The sequence below is a fragment of the Lathyrus oleraceus genome, chromosome 7 (genome assembly GCF_024323335.1).
Source record: "Lathyrus oleraceus cultivar Zhongwan6 chromosome 7, CAAS_Psat_ZW6_1.0, whole genome shotgun sequence".
NCBI lineage: Eukaryota > Viridiplantae > Streptophyta > Magnoliopsida > Fabales > Fabaceae > Lathyrus > Lathyrus oleraceus.
Genome location: NC_066585.1, coordinates 488,870,971 through 488,884,180, shown reverse-complemented (window position 1 = coordinate 488,884,180; position 13,210 = coordinate 488,870,971).

Here is a 13,210-nt window from a genome sequence, read left to right as displayed (position 1 = left end):
TTATACAAATATTATTTATATTTATGTTTTTTTTTCAATTACTAAAAATTAGAGGAGGTGTCGATAGTTTTTTAATAAACTACAAGAAAAGTTAGTTCATAATTGTTTTAATAAATCTCAGAGAAGTGATAGTAATTTCCTCTAAATATTATGAAATTTGTAAGTTGAACATACTAGTAGAAAGTAATCATTTGTTACCTTTCTTCCACTTATAATAAATGGATATTTAAATCTTTATTATAGAAAAATTTAAAAAACTAGATAAAAATAGATTGACATAAATATATTTTGAAACTTACATATTCCAATAGATTAAAGATTGAAAAACTATCGATTGAGATATAATGTATAAGAGTTATTGTCGACCTTTACAGATAAAATTAAATATTAAGGGATAACATGTAGAGGAAAAATGGAGGTACCGGAATGTGTATCGATGAGATTTGTCCTTAAACTTTAAAGATATACATAGAAGGAAGGATTATTAAACTTCAAGATTTTTTTTGTGATTCAACACATAAATGATTTAATGAGATTTGAATGAGAATTACACTTTTAGGATTCAAACTTTCACCATTACCATTAGGCACATTCTTATTAATGGAATTTAAATTTAAAATTGGTACATGTGATATTGTAACAAGCTATTAAATTAACACCGACACAAATTGTAAAAGTCATTAAACCAACACCTGAGTTTTTTTTCAAATAGACGGGGGAAGTTCTTCCAAACACTTCAATAGAAAGACGCCGTATGATATTTTGGCCTTGAGTTACAAAGCTTTCCTTATATCTGAACCCATCATAACTTTTAATGCTAACTGTAACAACCCAATTTTAGTAATTATTTCTTATATTATTATTACTATATTTTATCTTATTTATTTGAAGTGTTAATTAATTAATTGATTGTTAGGTAGTAATAATTGATTAGATTAATTGATTTCGTGTGTTAATTAATTATTTAGTTGATATGAGATATAATGAATAATTGAATTAATTAACTTGGTGTGCATATTGTGTTAGTTTAATTTAATTGAATTAATTAAAGATATTTAAATATTAGGTCTTATTGGGCCTATTAATTAAATTAGAGGTATTACGCTTTAAGCCCAAATAGAATACTAGTATATAAAAGGGAGGATGTGAGAATTAGGATTCATTTGATCATTTGACAACAATAGAGAAAGAGGAGAGAAAAAGTACAGAGAAGAGCTAGAGTTTTCAGAAAATTGAAGAGGTAAGGGGGGAATCCTTATTATTATGGGTTAGTATAAATGGAGCAATGGATAGATGTATGTTTAGGTTAAAATCCCTAATTTTGTATGGTTGTTTGAAATTGTTAGGTTTGATGAATATTCTTGATTTGTGGTGATTTGATTGTGTTAAACTGCAAATTAACGTTATATACTTAGAGTATTGTATGAGTCATAATTTTCTGAATGTTTGGCTTTTTACGGAATCGAAATCGGAGGTCCGAAAGTCCTTCAACGATGAAAAACGCAAAAAAAATCTGATTCTGTTTTACAGTAACCGGTTACTCACCGAGCGTTAACCGGTTACTTCCTTAAAAATCTGTTAATTCTGTTTCACAGTAACCGGTTACTCACCGAGCGTTAACCGGTTACTTGCTTAAAAATCTGTTAATTCTGTTTTACAGTAACCGGTTACTCACCGAGCGTTAACCGATTACCACTGTTGAAAAATGAAAAATTGAGATTTTAAAAGTTGTATTTATTTTGAAGTGCAATCTAAGTGTGTGTAGTTGATGATTAGCCTATATTTGTGAATGATATATTGTTATGAATGTGTATATGTACCATTGGTGGATTGTGAATGATATATTGTTATGAATGTGTATATGTACTATTGGTGGATTGTGAATGATATATTGTTATGAATGTGTGTATGTACCATTGGTGGATTGTGAATGATATATTGTTATGAATGTGTATATGTACCATTGGTGGATAATTCATAGAGTTGAATTATGGTGATATGTGGAATGTTAAGATGGTAGAGATGATCTTAATTGCATATGTGTTGGTATTTGTACATTCATTCATGGCATGCTCGACTTCATAGTGGAAGCGGTGAAATTGTGGGTTCACATAGACGGTGATCCTTAATTGGAAATAGACGTAGCACACGTTGATCCTTAATTGGAAATAGGCGTGGTAGATAGACGGTGATCCTTAATTGGAAATAGACGTAGCACACGTTGATCCTTAATTGGAAATAGGCGTGGTAGATAGACGGTGATCCTTAATTGGAAATAGACGTAACACACGTTGATCCTTAATTGGAAATAGGCGTGGTAGATAGACGTTGATCCTTAATTGGAAATAGACGTAGCACACGTTGATCCTTAATTGGAAATAGGCGTGGTAGATAGACGGTGATCCTTAATTGGAAATAGACGTAGTACACGTTGATCCTTAATTGGAAATAGGCGTGGTAGATAGACGTTGATCCTTAATTGGAAATAGGCGTGGTAGATAGACGGTGAACCTTAATTGGAAATAGACGTAGCATACGTTGATCCTTAATTGGAAATAGGCGTGGTAGATAGACGTTGATCCTTAATTGGAAATAGACGTAGCACACGTTGATCCTTAATTGGAAATAGGCGTGGTAGATAGACGTTGATCCTTAATTGGAAATAGGCGTAGCATACGTTGATCCTTAATTGGAAATAGGCGTAGTAGTGGCTTTGATCTTGTCCGGATCGGAAGCGTGGCTTGGATTCTAGATATTGAATTGGAAAGCGGTGAAACGTTGGGTTCACATTGAGGTACCACATGCATAGAGTCACATGTCTTGCATTGAGTCACATTAGAGTTAGGTGATAATTGAGTGTATGCATTATTGTGAGTGTGATGTGTGTATGAGATATGGTAATTGAATTTGATGATGTTTGGATACATAACTTGGCAAAGTATGTGATTATGTGATAATTGTAGTTATGTGTATTTTTGGGAATATAGTATTGGATTTTAATATTGTACTCCTTGAGTTTTGATGGATGTTTGAGACATATGAAATAAATGTTGATTAATATTATTTACATGGTTATACGAAGTGCGATGAATTCCTTTAATTGTTGATTTAATCATTGTGCCTTATTATACTTCTTCATAATGATTGGAATTCTCACCCTTTCTGTTTGAATGTTACCTTTACATGGGTATCGTGCAGATACTCCGGAGTAGTATTATTGAAGTAAGTGGACGGTAGCTCGCTTGAGATTAGTCGGAGAGTTTCCGTATTTTAGTTTGAAGACTAGGTAATGAGTCAATGCTCTGGTCATGTAACACTGGGTAGATTAGTAGTATTGAACTCGTATCCTATTTGGATAAGTATTATATTATTACTTGTTTTATTTTATCTTGAAGAGATTATTGAGAGATGATCATGGTATGGGACATGGATCATTTGATGAAATGCATGAGTATTCATTATTTTTCACTACGAACGCATATACTTGAATATTCATGATAAATGAGATGTGTTATTTGAAATGACCAGGTGTATTGTACATTGATGATGGATGATGTTGGTTTTTGAAAGCTTTTAGTTTTTGAAAACGTCGATGTGACGCCCTTTTGTTTATATGCGTGCTTATTTACTCTGATTATATGTTAAGTATTTTGGGGTAGAAAACGGGGTGTTACATTAGTGATATCAGAGCATGGTCGACCAGTTGGTCAATAGTCGTTAGGGTTCTCCATCCTGTTGTATTTGATTTGTGTATCTGACACGATCGATACTGTTTATCTGATTGTTCGGACTGTTCAGGACGATGGTTGCAGGCAGGAATGATGATGCCATTGCTGAGGCGCTGAGGATGTTGGCTGAATCCATGGGTCAGATCCCTCAAGCGAATGATGGTAACCGAAATGGAGATGATGATGAGTTCCGTACTTTGGGGAGATTCCAGCGGAACAATCCTCCTGTCTTTGAGGGTGGGCATGAACCTGATAAAGCTCAAGCTTGGCTGAAGGCAATTGAGAAGATCTTTAGAGTCATGAACTGTACTGATGCTCAGAAAGTGCAGTTTGGTACTCATATGCTTGAGAAGGAAGCTGAAGATTGGTGGAATAACACTCTTCAGAGGTTTGAAGAAGACAACATTGAGGTTACTTGGGCTCTTTTCCGTGATGTCTTCTTGGAGAACTATTTCCCAGAAGATTGTCGTGGGAAGAAAGAGGTGGAGTTCCTTGAATTGAAGCAAGGAAATGGTACTGTTGCGGAATATGCTGCTAGATTTCAGGAGCTTATCAAGTATTGTCCTCATTACAATACTGCTAATGCTGAGAGATCTAAATGCTTGAAGTTCATGAATGGCTTGAGACAAGATATCAAGAAGGCCATTGGGTACCAACAGATTACTCGTTTTGCGGAATTGGTTAACAAGAGTCGAATTTATGATGAGGATAGTAGGGAAAGTGCTTATTTCTACAAGAGTTTGAAGGGGAAAAACCAGAATCGTGGGAAACCGTATGATGACAAGAGGAGACAAGTTGGTTTTGGCAAGAAGCCAAGTGGGGGAGGATATTCTACTCCACTTAAGTGTTTCAACTGTGGCGTTGAAGGTCATCGTGCTGTTGATTGTAGTAAGGATTCTGTGACGTGTTTCAAGTGTGGCAAGAGTGGTCACAGAGCAAACAATTGTGGAGTTGGTTCGAGCGTGACTTGTTACAATTATGGTGAGAAAGGTCACATTAGTACCCAATGTGATAAGCCGAAGAAGGAGCAAGCGAAGGGGAAGGTGTTTGCATTGTCTGGTGCGGAGGCCACTACCGATGATAGGCTAATCCAAGGTACGTGCTTTATTAATGGTACACCTTTGACTGCCATTATTGATACCGGTGCAACACATTCTTTCATTTCTTTGGATTGTGCTAAGAGATTGAATCTTATATTATCTGATATGCGTAGAAGTATGGTTATTGATACACCTGCTATGGGTTCTATTTCTACTTCCTATGTGTGTCTGAAGTGTCCGTTGAGTATCTTTGGTAGGGATTTTGGAATTGATTTAGTTTGTCTTCCTTTAGAGCAACTTGACGTGATTTTGGGTATGAATTAGTTAGAATTTAATAGGGTGTATATCAACTGTTTTGAGAAGACGGTTATTTTTCCTGAGGTTGGTGCTAAGGAAGATTGGTTTGTGTCTGCTAAGCAAGTTGATGAATCGGTGCAAGATGGTGCCGAGTTGTTTATTTTGTTGGCAACTTTGGATATTTGTGAGAAGAGGACGATTGAAGAATTGCCAATAGTTCGTGAGTTTGCGGAGGTATTTCCGGAAGATATAAGTGATTTACCGTCGGAACGTGAGGTTGAGTTTTCGATTGATTTAGTTCCTGGAACTAGTCCTGTATCGATGGCTCCCTATAGAATGTCTGCTTCTGAGTTGAAAGAGTTGAAGAGTCAACTTGAAGACTTGCTCGAGAAGAAGTTTATTCGTCCTAGTGTGTCGCCGTGGGGTGCACCTGTTCTGTTGGTCAAGAAGAAAGAAGGTTCTATGAGATTATGTGTTGACTATAGACAACTGAATAAAGTGACGATTAAGAACAAGTATCCACTTCCGAGGATTGACGATCTGATGGATCAGCTGGTTGGAGCTTGTGTGTTTAGCAAAATTGATTTGAGGTCTGGATATCATCAGATCCATGTAAAGGTTGAGGATATTCAAAAGACTGCTTTTCGGACAAGGTATGGTCACTACGAGTACTCCGTGATGCCTTTTGGTGTGACTAATGCACCTGGTGTATTTATGGAGTATATGAATAGGATTTTTCATGATTATCTGGATAAGTTTGTTGTTGTGTTCATCGATGATATATTGATTTATTCCAAGAGTAAAGAGGATCATGCCGAGCATTTGAAGGTTGTGTTATCGGTGTTGAAAGAGAGGAAGTTGTTTGCTAAACTCTCTAAATATGAGTTTTGGTTGAGTGAAGTAAGTTTTCTTGGACATGTGATTTCGAGTGGTGGTATTTCTGTGGATCCTACGAAGATTGAAGCTGTATCTCAGTGGGAAGCTCCTAAGTCTGTTGCTGAGATTCGAAGTTTCCTTGGTTTGACTGGTTATTATAGGAAGTTCATTGAAGGATTTTCTAAGTTGTCGTTACCGTTGATGCGGTTGACTAGGAAAGGTCAAGCTTTCATTTGGACTTCGCAGTGTGAAGCGAATTTTCAAGAGCTTAAGAGACGATTGACTATGGCTCCTATTTTGATTTTACCGGATCCGTTAGAAACTTTCGTTGTGTATTGTGATGCTTCTTTGTTGGGTTTGGGAGGTGTTTTGATGCAAAAAGGGCAAGTGGTAGCTTATGCTTCAAGGCAACTTAAAGTTCATTAGAGGAATTATCCGACACATGATTTAGAGTTGACCGCCGTTGTGTTTGTGTTGAAGCTTTGGAGACATTATTTGTTTGGATCGCGATTTGATGTGTTTAGTGATCACAAGAGTTTGAAGTATTTGTTCGACCAGAAAGAATTGAATATGAGGCAAAGGAGATGGTTGGAATTCTTGAAAGATTATGATTTTGGTTTGAATTATCATCCTGGAAAGGCGAATGTTGTAGCCGATGCATTGAGTAGGAAGTCATTGCACATGTCTATGTTGATGATTCAAGAATTTGAATTGTTGGAGCAATTTAGAGATTTGAGTTTGGCTTGTGAAGCGACGTCTTCGTGTGTTAAGCTTGGTATGTTGAAGCTTACGTGTGGCATTCTTGACGAGATTAGAGAAGGTCAGAAGTCAAATTTGAAATTAGTCGATGTTATGACATTGATTAATCAAAGCAAAGGTGGTGACTTTCGGATTGATGAGAATGGTATCATGAGGTGTCGTGATCGAGTTTGTGTTCCGGATTTGAGAAAGAGGATTCTTGAGGAAGGACATAGAAGTGGTCTGAGTATTCATCCTGGTGCTACTAAAATGTATCAAGACTTGAGAAAGATGTTTTGGTGGCAAGGTATGAAGAAGGATGTAGCGGAATTTGTGTATTCGTGTTTGACTTGTCAAAAGTCAAAGATTGAACATCAAAAGCCGTCTGGTTTGATGCAACCGTTATCTATTCTCGAGTGGAAGTGGGATAGTATCTCTATGGATTTTGTTTCGGGTTTGCCGAGAACATCGAGTAATTGTGAGGCGATTTGGGTCGTTGTGGATAGGTTGACGAAATATGCTCATTTTATTCCGATAAGGATGGATTATTCGATGGAGAGACTTGCTAAGTTGTACATCGAGAGGATTGTGTGTTTGCATGGTATTCCGTCGAGCATTGTTTCGGATAGAGATCCGAGGTTCACTTCGAGATTTTGGGAAGGTTTGCAAAGTGCTTTGGGTACGAAGTTGCGTTTGAGTTCGGCGTATCATCCGCAAACTGATGGTCAAGCGGAGAGGACTATTCAGTCACTTGAAGATCTTTTGAGGTCTTGTGTTTTGGAACAAGGAGGAAATTGGGATAGTTTCTTGCCTTTGATCGAGCTTACGTATAACAACAGTTTCCATTCGAGTATTGGAATGGCACCTTTTGAGGCTCTTTATGACAGAAGGTGTAGAACTCCTTTATGTTGGTACGAATCGGGAGAGAGTGTTGTGGTTGGACCCGAGTTGATTCAAGAGACTACGGATAAGATTAAGATGATTCAAGAGAAGATGAAGGCTTCTCAGAGTCGTCAAAAGAGTTATCATGATAAGAGGAGGAAAGCTCTTGAGTTTGAGAAAGATGAGCATGCGTTTCTTCGAGTTACGCCAATAACGGGTGTTGGTAGAGCTTTAAAGTCGCGTAAGTTGACACCGCGTTTCATTGGTCCCTATCAGATTTCCGAGAGGATAGGTGAAGTGGCATATCGGATTGCATTACCACCATCACTTTCTAATCTTCATGATGTGTTCCACGTGTCTCAATTGAGGAGGTACATTGCGGATCCATCGCATGTTGTTCCATTAGATGATGTTCAAGTGCGGGATAATTTGACGGTTGATACATCACCTATGCGAATTGAAGATCGAGAAGTGAAGAAGCTTCGTGGTAAAGAGATTGCTTTGGTGAAAGTGATATGGGGCGGAGTCGCCAATGGCAATATTACTTGGGAACTCGAGGATAAGATGAAGGAATTGTATCCGGAGTTGTTCGTTTGAGGTATTTTCGAGGCCGAAAATCTTTTAAGTTGGGGAGAGTTGTAACAACCCAATTTTAGTAATTATTTCTTATATTATTATTACTATATTTTATTTTATTTATTTGGAGTGTTAATTAATTAATTAATTGATTGTTAGGTAGTAATAATTGATTAGATTAATTGATTTGGTGTGTTAATTAATTATTTAGTTGATATGAGATATAATGAATAATTGAATTAATTAACTTGGTGTGCATATTGTGTTAGTTTAATTTAATGAATTAATTAGAAATATTTAAATATTAAGTCTTATTGGGCCTATTAATTAAATGATAGGTATTATGCTTTAAGCCCAAATAGAATACTAGTATATAAAAGGGAGAAGAGTGAGAATTAAGATTCATTTGAGCATTTGACAACAATAGAGAAAGAGGAAAGGAAAAGTACAGAGAAGAGCTAGGGTTTCCAGAAAATTGAAGAGGTAAGGGGGGAATCCTTATTATTATGGGTTAGTATAAATGGAGCAATAAGTAGATGTATGTTTAGGTTAAAATCCCTAATTTTGTATGGTTGTTTGAAATTGTTAGGTTTGATGAATATTCTTGATTTGTGGTGATTTGATTGTGTTAAACTGCAAATTAACGTTATATACTTAGAGTATTGTATGAGTCATAATTTTCTGAATGTTTGGCTTTTTACGGAATCGAAATCGGAGGTCCGAAAGTCCTCCAACGATGAAAAACGCAAAAAAAATCTGATTCTGTTTTACAGTAATCGGTTACTCACCGAGCGTTAACCGATTACTTCCTTAAAAATATGTTAATTCTGTTTTACAGTAACCGGTTACTCACTGAGCGTTAAACGGTTACTTGCTTAAAAATCTGTTAATTCTGTTTTACAGTAACCGGTTACTCACCAAGCGTTAACCGGTTACTTGCTTAAAAATCTGTTAAATATGTTTTACAGTAACCGGTTACTCACCGAGCGTTAACCGGTTACCACTGTTGAAAAATTAAGAATTGAGATTTTAAAAGTTGTATTTATTTTGAAGTGCAATCTAAGTATGTGTAGTTGATGATTAACCTATATTTGTGAATGATATATTGTTATGAATGTGTATATGTACCATTGGTGGATTGTGAATGATATATTGTGAAGGAGAATTGCCATCCAAGGCGCAGCGGAATTTAAAAATTTCTCCATTTAGTGATCCTTACAAATGGGCATGATCAGTGATAGAATCGTTACCTCTTGTGGCGATTCAAACCTTTGGTGCAGATCTCTTGTAACGATCAAAACCTTGGATACAAATCCATGGAGCGATCATGAACGTTGAACGATGACAACGTCTCTACTCAGTCCACACGAACGGGTTCCTTCAATCTCAGTGCTAGCTGGTACGAATGAAGGCTTTGAGTGAGAGAGAGAGAGAGGGAAACGAAATTCCAAGTCTTTACTTGAGTTTCAGTCTGAGTGGAGTAACAATGCTTCTACCCAAGGGGTTCTATTTATAGAACCACTTGTGTGGGATTCAAGCTAAAAAGCCCACTTAAGTGTATTTTGGCCCATATATCATAATATGCCAAAATCACTAAAGTATTTGGTACCTTACCATATTTCGTATTCCACTTAAGTGCACCGTACCTTACGATGTTCCTTAGTTACTCTATCTCTCATCAATCCGTCCTTTGTGTGTGACCCTGTAGGTTTTCGCGACGTTGGCAATTATATTAAATCACGCATTTAACATAATAAACAGTGAGTGGTATCTAGCAACACATCACTGCTACCCAAGACACGAAAATGTCATGTGATCTGACAAAACCTCCTGTGATAATAATTATGTGTATAATTACCCCTTTGCCCTTATGTCTATATTGAACACAAGGTATAGACCGTGTCATCCTTGTCCAGTTCAATATTGGGCCCATAGACATTTATCCTGTTACGCAGGATGGACAAATTCCATCTAGGTCACTCATGTCCCTCAGCATGCTTCGTGGAGTACCCATCAACTGTCTTTATGGTTATCCAGTTACGGACAATGTTGGATCAGCAATAAAGCACTCGACTCTACATTTAGGATCCATAGTGGTTTCAGGTCGAAGAGTGGTATACACCATTATCACCATGAGAATAACTTATGACACTTTGCATAACTTTCTATATAGTATTCTCATAGCGGGTCAATCCGGTATAAATATTACTCTTAATATTCATACCAAGGTTTAAGACTTGATAACTCTTTATCCATGATCCATGAGATGTGATCATCAGTCTACAAACATAATAATCTTAATGCTTTAATGTTATCCCATTTCACAATAAATCTCGACTACGGATACTTTAAGAATAGTGTCCCTATGTTTAATGTGCTCTCATGATCAAGTCACACTTGATACATTAAACGGACTATCTATTCCAGGGACTTTATTAATCAACCATAATAAAGAAAAAGCCTTTTTTATTAATAAATAATTCGATACAAGTACCAAAAGTATTGACCTCTAGGGCTTACATTAACAATCTCCCACTAGCACTAGAGCCAATCAGGCATACCCCTAATGCCCATTGATCTAGTATGGCCATCATGCTTCTGCTGCGCAAGAGGCTTTGTTAGTGGGTCAGCAATATTGTCAAGTGTTAGTACTCTACATATTTTCACATCTCCTCTATCTATTATCTCTCGAATGAGGTGATAACGCCTGAGTATGTGTTTGGATCGTTGGTGAGATCTAGGCTCCTTAGCTTGTGCGATAGCACCATTGTTATCATAATAGAGACCAATGGGATCCACAATGCTAGGGACTATGCCAAGTTCACTAATGAACCTTTTTGATCCAAACAACTTCCTTTGCTGCACTTGAGGCAGCAATATACTCGGCCTCGGTTGTAGAATCAGCAACTGTATCTTGCTTTAAACTTTTCCAGCTTACAACGCCACCGTTTAAGCAAAACACATAACCTTTGGAACCATTCATATTAAAGCGTCTCAGCACTTTGTCTATGTACTCTGACTTAGGCCAAGCATTTTGTGATCTATCTCTATAGATTCTGATTCCTAATTTATAGGTTGCTTCACCTAGGTCCTTCATAGAAAAGCATTTCCCCAACCAAGACTTTACTTGTTGCAGGGTAGGGATATCGTTTCCAATGAGTAATATGTCATCTACATATAATACCAGGAACACGATCATGCTCCCACTAACCTTCTTGCAGACACAAGGCTCATCTTTGTTCTTGATGAATCCATATTGTTTTACTGTTTCATCAAAATGAAGATTCCATGAGTAGATCACAGGCTCATCTTGATCCATGAGTAATACATCACCTTGATCTGTTATGAGATATCCATATCTCTCAGGTAGGTGACGTATCCTGCTTGACCTATGTTGGTCTTGTTCTACTTGAGCAGGTTGCTCTTCCACAACCACTTGTGTTTCCTGCTCTAATTCCTCCATAGGTGTATCGATGCTTTGTGATTCTTGAATTTCTTCAAGCTCTACTTTCCTCCCACTGGTTCCTTTGGAAATAAAATCCTTTTCTAGGAAAACTCCAGTTCGAGCGACAAACACTTTGCCCTCAGAAGGATTGTAGAAGTAATACCCTCTTGTTTCTTTAGGATACCCCACAAATAAGCATTTGTTAGATTTGGGCTCAAGCTTAGTTGAAATTTGTCGTTTCACATAAACTTCGCAACCCCAAATCTTCATGTAAGACATATGTGGTTTCTTACCACTCCATATCTCATATGATGTCTTCTCAACCTTTTGGATGGAACACGGTTAAGTGTATAAGCTGATGTCAATAGTGTATGTCCTCAAAAGGATTTTGGAAGATCGGTGTGACTCATCATGGATCGGACCATGTCTAACAGGGTTCGATTTCTTCTCTCAGATACACCATTCCATTGGGGTGTTCCAGGAGGAGTAAGCTGGGATAGGATCCCACACTCTTTCAGATGGTCATCAAACTCTAGGCTTAAATGCTCACCACCTCGATCTGATCAAAGAGTTTTAATATTCTTACCTAGTTGGTTTTGTACTTCATTCTTGAATTCCTTGAACTTTTCAAAGGACTCTGATTTGTGTTTCATTAAATACACATAACCATATCTACTGAAATCATCAGTAAATATGATGAAGTATTGAAAACCTCCTCTGACTGGTATGTTCAGTGGTCCACATACATCAGTATGTATGAGGGCCAAAAGATCATTAGCTCTTTCACCTTTTCTTGTGAATGAAGAGTTTGTCATCTTTCCAATTAAACAAGATCTGCATGTCTCATATGATTCATAATCAAAAGAGTCCAAGAGTCCATCTTTATGGAGCTTGGAAATGCGCATCTCATTTATGTGGCCTAATCGACAATGCCAAAGGTAAGTTGGATTTAACTCATTAGGTTTCATCCTTTTAGTATTAATGTTATAAATAGGCATTTCAAGATCAAGGACATATAGTCCATTGTTCATTTGTGCAGTAGCATAGAATATATCATTCAAATAAATTGAGCAACAATTGTTCTTTATTGTAAATGAAAAACCAAACTTGTCCAAACAAGAAATGGAAATAATATTCCTGCTAATTGCAGGTACATAATAACAGTTCTCTAACTGAATTATTAAACCACTAGGTAAAGTCAATACATAAGTTCCTACGGCTAAGGCAACAACCTTTGCTCCATTTCCAACTCGTAGGTCGACTTCACCTTTTGCCAAATCTCTACTCCTTTTTAGTCCCTGCACATTTGTACAAATGTGAGAACCGCATCCAGTATCTAATACCCATGATGCAGAAGTAGATAAATTAATTTTAATAACAAAAATACCTGAAGTTGAAGTCTCTACTCCATTCTTCTTATCTTCCAGGTACTTTGGGCAGTTCCTCTTCCAGTGTCCGGTCTTACCGCAATGGAAGCAGGTGCCTTCTTTTGCTATGCCTCCACTACGCTTTAAAGCAGCAACGGTGGGTTTGGGTTTGGCAACTTCCTTGCCTTTCCCTTTATCACCCTGCTTAGTGGGCCTTTTGTTCTGTCTCTTTCCACTTCCGATCATCAGAATGGACTTCCC